A 6,040-nucleotide genomic window follows, 5' to 3' on the forward strand; every position below is an offset into this window, starting at 1 on the left:
ATAGTATAGATTGTTCCTGTATATCATATGCTAGGCTTCCTGTATTAATATCTTGCATTAGTGTGATGTATTTGTTGCAATTAATAAACCAAAACCGAATCATTATTTTTTAATATTATTTTCAGTCTTTTATTTTTTTTTAAATTGAATTAAATCCCCCCATCATCATTTATCCCACCTATACCCTCTTCCACCTCCATTCCCCCTCCTACCACCTTCACAATCATTACACTGTTGTTCCTGTCAATGAGTTCTTTCTCTTTTTTTTCTCTTTTGCTCAATCCCTCCAACTCCTAGCCAGCACCCCTGTACAGCTGTCAGCCTGCTCTCTATGAGTCTGTCTCTATTTTGCTTGTTAGTTTAGTTTGTTCATTAGATTCCACATATGAGTGAAATCATATGGTGCTTGTCTTTGCTGACTGGCTTATTTAAGTTAGCATAATGTGCTCTAGGTCCATCCATGCTGTTGCAAAGAATAAAAATGCCTTCTTTTTAATGTCCAAGTAGTATTCCATTGTGTAAATGTATTTTAGCTGTTTTATCCTCTCACCTACTGATGGAACCTTGGGCTGTTTCCAGATCTTGGCTATCTATACTAATAAAAAGGTAATATGCTAATTAGACTGGACGTCCTTTCTGACAAAGCTGGCCTGGGTGAAGCTGCCTGACCCGCATTCGCGGGTGCCTGAGGTGGTTAGGGGCGATCAGGCAGGCAGGCAGAGGTGGTTAGGGGCGATCAGGCAGGCAGAGGTGGTTAGGGGCGATCAGGCAGGCAAGCAGGCAGGCAGGCAGGCAGGCAAGCGGTTAGGAGCCAGTGGTCCCGGATTGCAAGAGGCATGTCCGACTGCCGGTCCACAGGAATTGGGCCTAAACTGGCAGTCGGACATCTTCCGAGGGGTCAGGGATTGGAGAGGGTGCAGGTTGGGCTGAGGCCCCCCTCCCCACACCCCATGCACAAATTTCATGTACAAGGCCTCTAGTTGTAAATAATAGTGCAATAAACATAGGGTGTATATGTTCTTTCAAATTGGTGTTTTGGGTTTCTTTAGATAAATTCCCAAAAGTGGGATCTCTGGGTCATAAGGCAGTTTTATTTTTAATTTTTGGAGGAGACGCCACACTGCTTTCCACAGTGGCTGCACCAGTCTGCATTCCCACCAACAGTGTGTGAGGGTGCCCTTTTCTCCATATCCTCACCAACACTCGTTGTTTGTTGATTTACCGTTGATAGCCGTTCTGATAGGTGTGAGGTGATATTTCATTGTGGTTTTAATTTGCATTTCTCCAATGATTAGTGATTTTGAGCACTTTTTTTCATATATCTATTGCCCATCTGTATGTCCTCTTTGGAAAAATGTCTACTTAGGTCCTTTGTCCATTTTTAAATTGGATTCTTGTTTTTTGGTGTTGAGCTTTATAAGTTTTTCATAAATTTTGGATATGAAGTCCTTATCAGATGTATTGGTGAATATGCTCTCCCATTTAGTGGGTTGTTTTTTCATTTTGTTAATGGTTTCTTTTGCTGTGTTAGTTTGATGTAGTCCCATTTTTAAAATTTTTCTTTTTTCTCCCTTGCCCAAGTAGATATATCAGAAACAATACTGCTACAAGAAATGTCTGAGGTTATATTACCTATGTTCTCTTCTTGAATTTTTATGGTTTTGAGTCTAACATTTAAGTCCTTAATCCACTTTGTGTTTATTCTTGTGTGTGTTGTAAGAAGGTGCTCTAGTTTATTTTTATGCAGGTATCTGTCATATTTTCCAACACTGTTTATTGAGTAGTCTACCATTAGTCCATTAATGTTTTTGACTGTTTGCCAAATATTGACTATAGAAGTATGGATTTATTTCTGGGCTCTCTATTCTGTTCCATTGATCTACGTGTCTGTTTTCATGCCAGTACCATGATGTTTTGATAATTATGGCCTTTCAGTATAGTTTGATATTAGGTAGCTTGATTCCTTCAACTTTGTTTTTTTTTCTCAAGATTGTTGTTGCTATTTGGGGTCTTTTGTGGTTCCACATAAATTTTTGGAATATTTGTTCATTGGTATCTTGATAGGAATTGTATTAAATTTGTAGATTGCTTTGGGTGGTATGGGTATTTTAATGATGTTAATTCTTTCAATCCATTAATACAGTATATGCTTCCAATTATTTGTATTTTCTTCAATTTCTTTCTTCATCATCTTATAATTTTCTGAATATAGGTCTTTTATATTCTTGATTAAATTTATTCCTAGGTAATTTTATTCTTTTTGAAGCAATTGTGAATGGGATTGTTTTTTAGTTTCCCTTTCTGGAAGTTCATTATTGGCATATAAAAATGCAATGATTTCTGGATACTTATTTTGTATTCTGCTACTTTACTGAATTCACTTATCAGTTCTAATATGTAGTTTTTGTATGGAATGTTTTAGGTTCTCTATATACAGTATCATGTCATCTGCAAATAATGACAGTTTTACTTTTTCTTTTTCATGATGTGTTTTGGTGTGGGCATCCTTGGGCTCATCTTGTTGGGACTTTCTGGGCTTGTGTGTTTTTTTTCTTCACTAGGTTAGGGAAGTTTTTGATCATTATTTGTAGAGAGCACCTGGGAAGGCACATGGGCATTTTCTTTAATTATTGTCAGCTGAATCCAGTGGCGTTTGGCAAAGCCATGGCCTGGAAACTCCCTTTGCCAAAAGGCAGGAGTGTTGCCAGCTTGACCTTCAGCCCAGGTGCCAGGGGGTGGGTTTTGTTATTTAAATCCAGCCAAGCACCAGGAATGAATACGACTAGGGCCCACCCAAGAATGCACATAATTTCCTTTGTCTTGACTTTTAGTAAAACTTCCTGTTTTTTGTTGTATATAATAAATATGCTGTATTGGTTCAGGGTCACTGTCACTGTCCCTGTCTCATCATCAGAGGACAGTGGTCCCACCCGGCCCCAGCTTTTCCCTTCCACCTCTGTGTCAGTCTCTTTCTTTCATTTTCTCAATCCCCAGCTGCGCTGGGTGTGGAGAAGAGAGACATATTTACAATTATTTTTTCAAATAGGTTCTTGATCCCTTGCTCTCTCTCTCTTCTCCGTCTGGTACCCCATATGATGCAGATGTTGTTATGCTTCATGTTGTCCCAAAGGCCATTTAAAATACCTTCATTCTTTTTGCTGCTCTGATTGGGTGTTTTTCTACCTTGTCTTCCAAATTGCTGATTTGAACTTCTGCATCATCCAATCTACTATTTATTCCTCCCAGTGTATTTTTTAAAAAACCTCCACCCAAGGATATATTTTTTATTGATTTTTCTGGAGAGAGGTGAAGAGAGAGAGAGAGAGAGAGAAAAGAGAAAGTTGCCTCCTATACAGGCCCTGACTGGGGATTGAACCAGCAACCTAGGTATGTGACCTGACCAGGAACCAAACCCACAACTTTTTGGTGTATGGAATGACACTCCAACCAACTGAGTCACTTGATCAGGGCTTTGAAATATATTCTTTTTTTCAGATACTGAATTCTTCATGTCTGACTGGTCCTTTTTTTATGGCTTCTATGTCCTTTTTCATGCTGTTGAGCATCCTTATAATCATTGCTTTGAACTCTATATCTGGTAAATTGCTTGCCTCTATTTTATTTAGCTCTTCTTCTGGAGAATTCTCTTGTTCTTGCATTTGAGGTCTGTTCATCTCCCCATTTTGGCTGCCTCTTTGTGTTTATTTCTATGTTTTAGGTATATCTTCTATGACTCCTAGCCTTGGTAGTGTGGTCTCATTTGTCGGTGTCCTATGGAACCCAGTGGTGTAGTCTCCTTGATCACATGACCTGGTGTTCTAGGAATGTCCCTTGTGTGTGTTCTGTAGGCACCCCTGTTTTAATTGAATCTCAATTGCTATTGGGCTGTTCATTCATGGGATCCAAACTTAGGCTGGCTGATTGTGAGGCTCAAACCCCAACATGGCATGTGAACTGCTGTTTAGGTGCTGATCATACGATGTGGTATTGGCCTCAACAGGTTTTGGTGTCTGCCGAGATCTTGCTTGGATATGCTGTGTGTGAAGCTTATTGGATCCTGCTCTGTTGTTGTCTGAAGCTAGTGTATTGCATATGGGCCTCTTGTGGGGACTCTGATATAGGACAATGTTAGACGTTGCCTGTGACTGGCCCTGGGCAACCTGTTTGGAGCTATGAATGACCCATAGTTTGTGGCTGCCTCTGCGGGACCTGGGTGTGTGTGCAGAAAGGACCAAGTTGCACACCAAGTCTGGCTTTTACCAGCACTGGGCTTGGGGAAAGGCAGCAAAGTTCTCAAAGAACCCAGTCTGTTCAGCTTAGTCACTGAAAGAGCCTCTGGCTGTACTCCTCAACAGGGCATAGGTTCCACAGGCTAGGGCAGCCGTGGGCAAACTACGGCCCGCGGGCCGGATTCGGCCCGTTTGAAATGAATAAAACTAAAAAAAAAAAAAAAAGACCGTACTCTTTTATGTAATGATGTTTACTTTGAATTGATATTAGTTCACACAAACACTCCATCCATGCTTTTGTTCCTGCCCTCCGGTCCAGTTTAAGAACCCATTGTGGCCCTCGAGTCAAAAAGTTTGCCCACCTCTGGGCTAGGGTGAGATGAATTCCACAGGGTGGAGTTATTGCTTTCCCTTAGGCTGCTAACTCATGGAGGAGAGTGCTCTGCCAGAAAAAGATGGTTTCTGCAGTGAGGGAATGACTCAGTATAGTGATCCTGGAGGCTTACCCTTCAGCTCTTCGCCCCCCAGAGTCACCAACCCCAGACTCTCCTCGTGTGGCTCTAGTCTGCTCTGCCTTCCCTCTGCCAGAGCCCAAGGTGAGTGACTGTGAATGGAATTTTGTGCATTGCCTTTTTAAGAGGCTGCCGATGTCTCTAGCCATCTCTTCCTGGTGGGCAGAAGCCCTGCTGCTTTTCACAGCCAGATGCTATGTACTTTCTGGCTCTGCTGCTCTAGTCTGGGATGCCTGGCTTGGGATTTAGACCCCACACTTCTCAGGGTGAGCACCCTGTAGCTGACATACACCTCCAGAACCTCAGCTGCCACCTGTGGGAGCCCTGCCAATCCTCTTGCTCCTTCACACTTCCTACCAGTCTCAATGTGGCTTCTTCTGTAAGTCCTTGGTTATAAGACTTCTCTGCGGCTCTTCTTCAGGATGATTTTTCTATAATTTAGTTGTAATTTTAGTTTGGTCCTGAGAGGTGGTGAGTGTAGCTTCCACCTAACCTGCTGCCATCTTGGATCTCAAAATGTTTTGAGTATATTTAATTATAAAACAAGTTCTGTTTCCCGAGTGTGTGTGGCTGAAAGCTGTAGCCACCAGCCCTGGCAGAAGAGCTTCTTTGAGGGCAGAGTGAATGACTTGAATCATGAAATGAAGTCCACAGTTTATTTGGATTTCCTTAGTTTTCACCTAATATCTCTCCCCCTTCCCCCCATTCCACAGTCCCCTGTAGGATACCACATTACATTTAGATGTCCTGGGCTGAGGCCAAGGAGGATCCTGTAACCAAGGTATGTGCCCGTGACCTGCATCAAACCCGGGATCCTTTGGTCTGCAGGCCGACACTCTATCCACCGAGCCAAACCAGCTAGGGCATGGCTTATGGCTATTGATGTTGACCTGGCTTGATTGAGATAGTGTTTGTCAGTTTTTCCTCTGTAAAGTTTCCCCTTCTTTTGGATGGAGTATCTACATAAATTATTTGGAATACTTCTATACAGGAGATTTCTCTCTTCTCTCTCATTTATTAATTTTTAAAATCATTTATTTATATCAGTATGGGCTCTAGGAGTTTAGAAATTTTAAATGAAAAAAGAAGAAATGCCATGGAGAATAAAGTCCTACTTTCCCTGAATACTTGTGAAGTCTAAAAGATGCTTGTACTTATACTTTAGCCATTATCTTATAGGAACAACTGAAAATATGATCAAAATAAAAGGTACACTCAAGTAACTAAGTGATGTTAATAGACACAGGTCATAGTTGCATATGTATTGTGGAGCACACAATTTTACTTGCACAATTATAG

This window comes from Myotis nattereri (genome assembly GCF_964212035.1).
Source record: "Myotis nattereri genome assembly, chromosome: 2".
Lineage (NCBI taxonomy): Eukaryota > Metazoa > Chordata > Mammalia > Chiroptera > Vespertilionidae > Myotis > Myotis nattereri.